At 44.6% G+C, this 11,347-nt stretch overlaps 1 protein-coding gene and 1 pseudogene across 2 annotated transcripts in view; one reads left to right on the top strand and one right to left on the bottom strand.

Annotated features, from left to right (window-relative positions):
• Window positions 1–4,998: 4,998 nt before the first annotated feature.
• On the bottom strand, window positions 4,999–6,053 carry LOC109025840 (eukaryotic translation elongation factor 1 epsilon-1-like; annotated as a pseudogene).
• A 3,671-nt stretch (window positions 6,054–9,724) lies between these two features.
• The window catches only part of ANAPC1 (anaphase promoting complex subunit 1), a 114,189-nt gene continuing 112,566 nt past the window's right edge, over window positions 9,725–11,347 (top strand). The window contains exon 1 of one of the 2 annotated variants that reach the window (XM_055378288.2): window positions 9,725–10,082. The gene's annotated coding sequence lies outside the window, so the exon portion shown is untranslated. The remainder of the gene's footprint in view (window positions 10,083–11,347) is intronic. The other variant, XM_031008101.3, reaches the window with a different exon arrangement.

The raw sequence follows: 11,347 nt of genomic DNA, 5'->3' as shown, positions 1-11,347 counted from the left end.
GCAAGAGGACACAATATAGCAAAAAGCAGTAAAGTAAGAATAAGCATCTCAGTCAAAGGTTATTCATGGCCAGATAGGCCAGGTGCCAGCTCCTTTGTCCCAATTTCTGTAAGGAACGTGGCAGGATGCACTTTCTCTGTTGGATCAAAAACCATTGATGTGTGCATGGAACACCTCAGAAACGGGATCCAAAATGGAGTCTCAGCTGGGGATTTTTATATTTTGCTGGTCATAGGCATAGTCTTAAGGCATAACCAGCCTCAACAGCAGAGCCCTGTGGCAGGGGGTAGAGGGGTCTCACTGAGACCAGGTGCAAATCATTTATCTCATTGTTTTCGAAAAGCAAAGTTGATGCTAGTACAAGTTTCTCTGAAGCTCCTCAGACGGATGATTAAAAAGCAACATTATTAATCAATATGCTTCATGCTCTTGGCCAGGGGTCATTGCCACGCAGGAACTTCAAAACAGTTCAAGCTAATTTCAGGCCTGCTGGAATTAACCCTCACAGTACAATAGCTTTTATAGTTGTTGTAAAGTGAAATGGTACAAGTAAAACACTCCATTCAGCACAGTGAACACGATACTGGAATAAAGTATTTCCTTTAGTGGTTTCTTGGAGTGTCTTTCAAGATAATCCATTCAATAGGCTGAAAAACTCATTGGAAGTAAAATCTCACTCTCATCCCATTGGAAATGGGGCAGCGCCATTTAAAGATGCTCCTCATTGTGTTGAACAAGGTACAGAAGGCCAATTGTTGAGCTTTTATAGTTGGTGGGTAAGTGACAACCCATTTAGCATCCTGGAAAAGGCATGAGAAGTGTATCTAAGTGTTACAGTTTGTTAGAAAAATGAGCTAGGGCCAGGTGTGGTGGCTCACGCCTGTAATCCCAGCAGTTTGGGAGGCCAAGGCGGGCAGACCATGAGATCAGGAGATGGAGACCATCCTGGCTAACGTGGCGAAACCCCATCTCCACTAAAAATACCAAAAAAATTAGCCAGGCGTGGTGGCACATGCCTGTAGTCCCAGCTATTCAAGAGGCTGAGACAGGAGAATTGCTTGAACCTGGGAAGCGAAGGTTTCAGTGAACCGAGATGGCACCACTGCACTCCGGCTGGGGCGACAGAGCGAGACTCCGTCTCAAAAAAAAAAAGAAAAATGAGCTAGTGGGCTAGGCATGGTGGCTAATGCCTGTAATCCCAGAACTTTGGGAGGCCAAGGAGGGCAGATCACCTGAGGTCAGGAGTTAGAGACCAGCCTGGCTAACATGGTAAACCCTGTATCTACTTAAAAAAATAAAAAAATTAGCCGGGCATGGTGGTGGATGCCTGTAGTCCTAGCTACTCGGGAGGCTGAGGCAGGAGAATCACTTGAACCTGGGAGGTGAGGTTGCAGTAGGCTCAGATCACACCACTGCACTCCATCCTGGACCACAGAGCGAGACTCTATCTCAAAAAAAAAAAAAAAAAAAAAAATGAGATAGTGTATTTTTTCACTGTGCTGAGAAGTACAATGGAAGTTGCCTTGTCTGGCACTTGTGTCTGTTATGGAATTGAGAGTTCTGTCATGATACTTCCTTTAACATGCTCAACCACATACTAGGAGGCCAAGAGCCCAGTTTTTGAAATTGTTGGGGTGTAATGATGGAGAACCTAGGACATTTCATTCCATGTGCTGAACAACAGACTGGAAATATTAGTATCCAGCTTATGTAATTTGTTGGGGGGAGGTTGGGGAGGCAAAGTCAGGTTGTGTGTTTAAAAGGCTCAAATCACCACAGTCAACTGCATATGGGAAGTACAATTATTAGAGCATGTAGAGGCTGCATTTCGAGAGGTGAGCAATAAAGTGGAAGGATCAGTGTCTAGCCCTTATAGCTTTTGGAAACTTGAGATAGTATAGGTACAAAACTCCTTTCACTAAGCTGAACAATATCTATGATGTGCAAATGTTTAAACATTAGGGTTCACTGGGGCACTGAAATGATGCTTAGAGGGGTCTCAAGTCAGCATAAAGCCATACTGGAAATACAAAGTCTAGCACTTGAAGATTGAGGGAAAGTGAGATGGTGGATGTAGGCCGGGCACAGTGGCTCATGCCTGTAATCCCAGCACTATGGGAGGCTGAGGCAGGCAGATGCTTGAGCCCAGGAGTTCGAGACCAGCCCAGGCAACATGGTGAAACTCCGTCTCTATAAAAAATACAAAAATTAGCCAGGCATGGTGGTGCATACCTGTGGTCCCAGCTACTCAGGAGGCTGAGATGGGAGGATCGCTTGAGCCCAGGAGGTCGAGGTTGCAGTGAGCCAAGATTGTGCCACTGTACTCCAGCCTGGGTAATAAAGCGAGACTCTGTCTTTAAAAAAAAAACAAAAAGAGAGAGAGATGGCTGCTGAGACCAGCTCGGTCGTGGAGACCACAACCCAGTGGGGCTAGAGGAATTAAAGACACACACACAGAAATATAGGGTGTGGAGTGGGAAATCAGGGGCCTCACAGCCTTCGGAGCTGAGAGCCCTGAACAGAGTTTGACCCACATATTTATTGACAGCAAGCCAGTGATGAGCATTATTTCTATAGATTATAAATTAACTAAAAGTATTCCTTATGGGAAACAAAGGGATGCCTCGAAATAAAGGGATGGGCTCTGGCTACTTATCTGCAGCATGAACATGTCCTTAAGGCACAGATAGCTCACGCTATTGTTTGTGGTTTAAGTAAGTAGTTTTCTGCCCTGGGTGGGTCAGGTGTGCTCCTTGCCCTCATTCCGGTAAACCTACAACCTTCCAGCGTGGGCGTCAAGGCCATCACGAGCATGTCACCATGCTGCAGAGATTTTGTTTGTGGCTAGTTTTGGGGCCAGTTTATGGCCAGATTTTGGGGCCTGTTCCCAAGAGATGGCAGATGTAGAAGACTCCATTCAGCATGCTGAAGAACATACCAGAAGCACAGAAGTCTAGGTTTTGTAGTTTATTGGGAAACTGCACTTATAATTTATTGGGAAACCACATAATGCCTGTAAGCAACTCCATTTAGTTTCTTGAGCAAAATACAGTAGTCTAAGTGCTTTGTCTTTGTAGTTTTAGAGTAGTTGAGATGGCGCATACAAAAGGATTCCATTCTACCTGCCAAAACCATCCTGGAAATAAGTTTCTTCTTCTTATAGTTTGTTGGAGAAATGGAGATGTTACATATAAGAGATTCCATTTGCTGTACAACACACTGAAATTAGAGGTCTGGCTCTTGTCATTTCCTGGGAATGGCTGGTGATTTTGTGATCTGTCAGGTGGCAGACAACAGGAAATCAACTGATAATAATTTTTTTTTTTTTTTTGAGACAGAGTCTTGCTCTGCCCAGGCTGGAGTGCAGTGGCAAGATCTCAGCTCACTGCAACCTCTGCCATGTGGGTTCAAGCGATACTTCTGTCTCAGTCTCCCGAGTATCTGGGACTACAGGCACGAGCCAGTATGTCCAGCTAAATTTTTGTATTTTTAGTAGAGACGGGGTTTCACCATGTTGGCTAGGCTGGTCTCCAACTCCTAATCTCTGGTGATCTGCCACCTCGGTCTCCCAAAATGCTGGGATTACAGGCATGAGCCAACGCACTGAGCTCAATAATGACTTTTTTTTTTTTTTTTTTTGAGACGGAGTCTCCTCTGTCACCCAGGCTGGAGTGCAGTGGTGCGATCTTGGCTCACTGCAAGCTCCTGGCATTCTTTATGGTATTTCTCTTGTTTGCTTGCCACTAGGAGCACAATTATGTCAAAGAAAGAAAGAAAGGAGAAAAGGAAGGCAGGAAGGAAGGGAGGAAGGGGAAAAAATTAAAAAAAAAAAATGTGTGTGCATGATGGAGCTGCTGCCAGATTGGTGAGTTTTTGAGTTCTGAATTTCCTTTGGACCTGTGGCTGAAGTTGTAAAACCTAAGCTTGTGGTTGTTTTTGTGCGTAAAAATTAAAAATAAAAAGCCTTTTCCCTTCCTCATAAAAGCAAGGTATAGTAATTAATCTTTTATAATATCTTGTTTGTAACTCTTTCTGTCTGTTTCTCAACTTTGGAGACAGATAGGTCACAAACCTATATGTGCCATCTAGGGGTATCTAGTGTAGACACACAGAATTTTTTTTGTTTTGTTTTGAGACGAAGTCTCGCTCTTGTCCCCCAGGCTAGAGTGCAATGGCGTCATCTCAGCTCACTGCAACCTCTGCCTCCTGGGTTCAAGCAATTCTCCTGCCTCAGCCTCCTGAGTAGCTGGGATTACAGGCGCCTGCCACCGTGCCTGGCTAATTTTTTTTTTTGTATTTTTAGTAGAGATGGGGATTTCACCATGTTGGCCAGGCTGGTCTCAAACTCCTGACCTCAGGTGATCCACCCGCCTCAGCCTCCCAAAGTGCTGGGATTACAGGCGTGAGCCACTGTGCCCGGCCTTTTTTTTTTTTTTCTTTTAATCACAGTTCTTAACAAACTTCCATAAATACCCAAAAGGGGAAAAGAAATTTGAGAATATGAAAGAGGTTAATAAATAGCCAAATATGTCAACCATTGAAAGGACACCTATTTTTTTTTTAGATTAAACCACTGATTTGCAACTTTTATTGAAATAAATGTCACTTGTTAAAAACAAGGTTAATTTTGTAACTTGATCTCAACTTGTTTTTTTTAATAGCAGTTAAATTTTTACATAAAACATTGCAAAACTTCAACTAAAGGCCGGGCGCGGTGGCTCACGCCTGTAATCTCAGCACTTTGGGAGGCTGAGATGGGCAGATCACGAGGTCAGGAGATCAAGACCATCCTGGCTAACACGGTGAAACCCCGTCTCTACTAAAAATACAAAAAATTAGCCAGGCGTGGTGGTGGGTACCTGTAGTCCCAGCTACTTGGGAGGCTGAGGCAGGAGAATGCGTGAACCCGGGAGGCAGTGCTTGCAGTGAGCTGAGATCGCGCCACTGCACTCCAGCCTGGGAGACAGAGCGAGACTCCATCTCAAAAAACAAAACAAAACAAAAAAAAACTTCAACTAAAGAACAAATAAAACATTCAGACACAAGTTGACACTTTAAAAATTCTATAGATTTCAACAAATAATGAATGACTGTATATTAATTTATATTAGTCCTGTGGTCAGAATACATTTTCCAGTTAAAACATTTTTAATACATCTTCTGTACGGCATGGATAGCTTCTAGTGGGAATTAGTGTATAGTCTGTTCTTGATGAAGACAACACTAGACAGATGTTGCCTGATATCTGGATAATGCTGAATGTGACAAAACCAGCGAGACGCATTAAGATATTTCTTCTTTTCTTGAACTGTCAGGTCAACTATAAAGCGATGAAGTCCATAGTACAATAGGATATCTGCAAAGGTAGTTATATCCTGTAAGGTAGACTTTATCTTCAAGATATGAAATAAGATCCTTCAACAGGGTGTGGGCTGGGCATGGTGGCTCACGCCTGTAATCCCAGCACTTTGGGAGGCTGAGGTGGGTGGATCACAAGGTCAGGGGATCGAGACCATCCTGGCTAACATGGTGAAACCCTGTCTCTAATAAAAAAAATACAAAAAAATTAGCCGGGCGTTGTTGGCGGGTGCCTGTAGTCCCAGCTATTCGGGAGGCTGAGGCAGGAGAATGGCATGAACCCAGGAGGCAGAGCTTGCAGTGAGCAGAGATAGCGCCACTGCACTCCAGCCTGGGCGACAGAGCGAGACTCCGTCTCAAAAAACAACAACAACAACAAAAAAAACAGTGTGTGGCTATCATTTTTACTGGAGTGACTCTGTATTGTAACCATTGCTGAACTATTGCTTTTTCTTCTGCAGTACTCCCTAGCAAATATCCTTTGTTAGCTTGCTTGACTAGATGAGCTGCTGTAGCAGTCAATCCTGTTAGACTTGGACCATTGTTTGTTTGAAGAACCGGAATCCTGAGCACTTTATTTATTATTCCCCTTACTCAGTCCCAGGGACTTCTCCAGTAGTGACAACTTGGCGGCTGCCGCCATCTTCTGGCGGTAGCTCCTGGAAGAGACCAACGTTTAACTTTTTGAGAACCTGTTAAACTGTTTTACTAAGCGGCTGCACCATTTTACATTCCTATCAATTATGTACAAGGGGTCAAATAACTCCAAATCTTCATAAACACTTGTTATTGTCTGTCTTTTTGATTATAGCTATCCTACTGGGTGTGAAGTGGTTTTGGCTTACATTTCCCTAATGACTAATGATGTTGGTCATCTTTTATTGTCCTTTTTGGCCACTTGTGTAATATATTTTTGGCAAAATGTCTGTTCAAATCCTCTGCCCATTTTTAGACTGGGTTGTCTTTTTATGTTGAGTTGTAAGACTTCTTCACATATTCTGGATAACAGACTCTTATCAGATTATTTGCAAATCTTTTCTCCCATTCTGTGAGTTGTCTTTTCACTTTCTTGACAATACCTTTGAAGCACAAAATTTAAAACTTTTCTCCAACTTATCAATTTTTTCCCTAGGTTCCTTGTGCTTTAGGTACCATATTTAAGACATCATTGCCTAATCCAAGGTTATGAAGATTTACAGCTATGTTTTCTTCTAAGTGTATAGCTTTACTCTTTTTTTTTTTTTTTTTTGAGACGAAGTCTCGCTCTTGTACCCCAGGCTGGAGTGCAATGGCGTGATCTCGACTCATTGCAACCACCGCTTCCCAGGTTCAAGTGATTCTCCTGTCTCAGCCTCCTGAGTAGCTGGGATTACAGGCGCCTGTCACCACGCCTGGCTATTTTATTTATTTATTTATTTTTTGTATTTTTAGTAGAGATGGGGTTTCACCGTGTTGGCCAGGCTGGTCTTGAACTCCTGACGTCAGGTGATCCGCCTGCCTTGGTCTCCCAAAGTGCTGGGATTACAGGTGTGAGCCACCGCGCCCGGCAGCTTTACTCTCATATCTGGGTCTTTGATGCACTTTAATTTTTGTATATGGTGTGTAGTATGAATCAAGATTCATTTTTTTCCATCTGAATATACAAATATTGCAACACTAACTGTTGAAAAGATGCTTCCCTCCTTCATTTGCTTTTGCAAGTTTGTAAAACAACAACAAAATCAACTGGCCTCACTCTGTGACTGAGGGCTGCACATATTGTCTTCCTTCCAAAGAGTACAATATGGAAAGTGGGGAAATGTAACATCATAGTAGAGAAATCTGACAAACACTATCTCAGTTAGGTGATCAAGGTTGACATCAGCAGCGATAAGTGATACTGTTGATAAGTACCTTTGATATGATGTGATGAAAATGACACTTTATGATCTTCCTTCCTGAAATCCATATCCCCAGGCTAATCATGAAGAAACATCAGACAAATTTCAGTTAAGGGATATTCTACAAACTAATGCAGTGGCTTACACCTGGAGTCCCATCTGCTTGGGGGGTTGAAGCAGGAGGACTGCTTGAGCACAGGAGTTCAAGGCTGCAGTGAGCTGTGTTTGTGCCAATGCACTCTAGCCTAGGCAACACAGCAAGACTCTCTTAAAAAAAAACTGAATAAAGTATGAATTTTAATTACTAATAATGTGTTGATATTTCATTAATTTTAACAAATGTACTATACTAATGTAAAATACTAATAATAGGGAAACTGGATGTAGAAACTGGGTATAGGGTATGCGGGAAATTTTTGGACTATCTGCAGTTTTTCTGTAAATCTAAACTTTTTTTTTTATTATTATACTTTAAGTTTTAGGGTACATGTGCACAATGTGCAGGTTAGTTACATATGTATACATGTGCCATGCTGGTGTGCTGCACCCATTAACTCATCATTTAGCATTAGGTATATCTCCTAAAGCTATCCCTCCACCCTCCCCCCACCCCACAACAGTCCCCAGAGTGTGATGTTCCCCTTCCTGGGTCCATGTGTTCTCATTGTTCAATTCCCACCTATGAGTGAGAATATGCGGTGTTTGGTTTTTTGTTCTTGCGATAGTTTACTGAGAATGATGATTTCCAATTTCATCCATGTCCCTACAAAGGACATGAACTCATCATTTTTTATGGCTGCATAGTATTCCATGGTGTATATGTGCCACATTTTCTTAATCCAGTCTATCATTGTTGGACATTTGGGTTGGTTCCAAGTCTTTGCTATTGTGAATAGTGCCGCAATAAACATATGTGTGCATGTGTCTTTATAGCAGCATGATTTATAGTCCTTTGGGTATATACCCAGTAATGGGATGGCTGGGTCAAATGGTATTTCTAGTTCTAGATCCCTGAGGAATCGCCACACTGACTTCCACAATGGTTGAACTAGTTTACAGTCCCACCAACAGTGTAAAAGTGTTCCTATTTCTCCACATCCTCTCCGGCACCTGTTGTTTCCTGACTTTTTAATGATCGCCATTCTAACTGGTGTGAGATGGTATCTCACTGTGGTTTTGATTTGCATTTCTCTGATGGCCAGTGATGGTGAGAATTTTTTCATGTGTTTTTTGGCTGCATAAATGTCTTCTTTTGAGAAGTGTCTGTTCATGTCCTTCGCCCACTTTTTGATGGGGTTGCTAAACTTTTTTTTTTAAAAAAAGTTTAAAATATTGGCCGGGCGCAGTGGCTTATGCCTGTAATCCTAGCACTTTGGGAGGCCGAGGCGGGAGGATCACGAGGTCAGGAGTTCGAGACCAGCCTGGCCATCGTGGTGAAACCCTGTCTCTACTAAAAATACAAAAATTAGCTGGACGTGGTGGCGGGCGCCTGTAATCCCACCTTCTTGGAAGGCTGATGCAGGAGAATCACTTGAACCCGGGAGGCGGAGGTTGCAGTGAGCCGAGATTGTGCCACGGCACTCCAGCCTGGGCGAAAGAGCGAGACTCTGTCTCAAGAAACACACACACACACACACACACACACACACACACACATAAACAAAAGTTTAAAATATCAATTAGGTATATTTGTATTTAACTGTTTCATGAATCTTTGTTTCTAACCTTTCTCCTATAACCCATTCTTTTTTTTTTTTTTTTTTGAGACAAGGTCTTGCTCTGTTGCCCAGGCTGGATGGAGTGCAGTGGCGCGATCATAGCTCACTGTGGCCTCAAACTCCCGGTTCAAGTGATCCTCCAGACTCCCAAGCAGCTGGGACTACAGGTGCGCACCACGCCGCCAGGCTAATTTTTAAAATTTTTCTTTTGTGGAGACAGGGTCTCGCTATATTGCCCAGGCTGGTTTCAAACTCTTGGGCTCCAGCAATCCTCTCGCCTCGCCTCCCAAAGTGCTGGGATTACAGGCGCGAGTGGCCGCTGGGGTTCTTAACTTAGGTCTTTGAATCGCCTCAAGAAGTGTCTCTGAATCTGGGAATTGCAAGCAACGTTTCTGTGAGGACCTTCACACAGTTCATCCACTCTTCGAAGAGTATGGACCGAAAAAGGCATAGAGCATTCACTGCACGTAGAGAAAATCAGCAACCCCTGCTCCCCACCCTCAGCCTGAGGTGCCTACCTCCACGTGGGGTCAGGAGGCGGAAGCGAAACCAGAAGAAAAAACCCTGAGATCTATAAGGCAGTTCAGGTCCCTAGTGACATGAGCTAAAGAGAACTTGGACGCCAGGACTGTAGCAGACAGAATCCTGCTTCGGGGTTCGCATTAGACGCACGGAAGGTGGAAATAGCCCCCAAGTTGTAACCCGCCGCGCTCTTCCCTCAACAGCGCAGGCGCCAGGACTGCTAGGACGCCGCGCGCCTCCCGCGATGCCCCGCCCCGGCGCGAGGCAAGACGGGAAAGTCAAGATGGACGCGTCCATTTGAACGTCTCGCACGCCTTCCTGCCATTAGCACTCGAGCCCGCTGCTGTTGCCCGTTCTTCCTCCGGAACAGGGGAGGGAGAGGGAATGAGAAGCTGCTGCGGCCGAAGAGTCACTGTGTCGGACCCCGCCGCTGCCCTCGGGCCTCCTCGGCCCCTGCGCCTCCGGGGAGCAGCCGGGGCTCGCCGCGCCTGACGCGTCCCGAGTTATACAGGTGCGGGCGCCGTACCGCAGCACTTGGTGGTCTGTCGCGCGCCGCGTGACTCTCGCACCTGTCCCGAGGCCGAGCCTCCCCTGGTGGCCGCAGGTCTGGAAACCCGGGGGACTGGGAACCCGAGGGACTGGGAACCCGAGGGAGGGCCTTGAGCCTGCCCCGGGGCTGAGGGGGCTCCTGGCCTGCGGGCGCTCCTGGCCTGCGGGCTGGGGTGCTCCTTCCGGCTCCTGCTTGCCAACCTCTTTCCTGAGCTGTGCGCAGCATCCCATGTGCAGCCTCAGCTTCTAGACTGGCCTCCAGCCCCTCTGAGCTGTTTTTCTGAGCCTCGGGCTCTCAGCCTGTTTTCACCGTCCTCTAGAAAGGCTGGGGAAGCTCTTGTGGCGACTTAAGCTCCCGTTAGTGTGCATTTGGGTCTCTTTTTTTTTTTTTTGGCAGGGTAGTGTTTGTAGGAATCATTGCTGATACTGTTACTTATAGCATATAAATTTAATAGTATTTTTACGTGTAGCTGTTTATGTTGCACCTAACAAGTAAAAACATTTCTAAAAGTTTGGGGTACTGAAAAAGTATTAAATATGTGGCATTAATCGGTACAAAATGATAATTCTTTAACAATTCGGTAATTTTCTCTCAAAGTTATAAGAAAATAACATTATAAAATTGCAGAACTAAAGTTTCATAAAGTCAAAAGTTCATTGATGTTGGTTATTCTGTTGAATAAAATATAGGAAGACCAGCTGAATTTTGTTTTCTTTTAAGGTTTTTTTTTTGTGGGGTTTTTTTTTTTTTTTGAGAAGGAGTCTTGTTCTGTCTCCTAGGCTGGAGTGCAGTGGCGCCATCTCAGCTCACTGTAACCTCTGGCTCCCGTGTTCAAGCAATTCTCTGCTTCAGTCTCCCAAGTAGCTGGGATTACAGGCGCCCGCCATCACTGTCTGGCTAATTTTTGTATTTTTAGTAGAGATGGGGTTTCACCATCTTGGTCAGGCTGATCTTGAACTCCTGACCTCGTGATCCACCCGTCTCGGCCACCCAAAGTGCTGGGATTACAGGCGTGAGCCACCACGCCCTGCCCCTTGTAAGTTTTATAAGGCACTTTTTACTTGTGTTCCAAGTTCAAGTGTCCCAGTACTCATTTATTTCTAGCAGGAGGAAGAACAAAACTTGTGTCATGTTTTGTGACATAATTATATCCAGAATAATTTTTCTTTTTTTTTTTTTTTGAGACGGAGTTTTGCTCTTGTTCCCCAGGCTGGAGTACAATGGCGCAATCTCGGCTCATTGCAACCTCTGCCTCCCAGGTTGAAGCGATTCTCTTGCTTTAGCCTCCCAAGTAGCTGGGATTACAGGCGCCCACACCA

Source organism: Gorilla gorilla, chromosome 12, assembly GCF_029281585.2.
Source record: "Gorilla gorilla gorilla isolate KB3781 chromosome 12, NHGRI_mGorGor1-v2.1_pri, whole genome shotgun sequence".
In the NCBI taxonomy this organism is placed as follows: Eukaryota; Metazoa; Chordata; class Mammalia; order Primates; family Hominidae; genus Gorilla; species Gorilla gorilla.
Note: the sequence above shows the minus strand (reverse complement) of the source record. Positions and strands in the feature narration are given on the sequence as shown.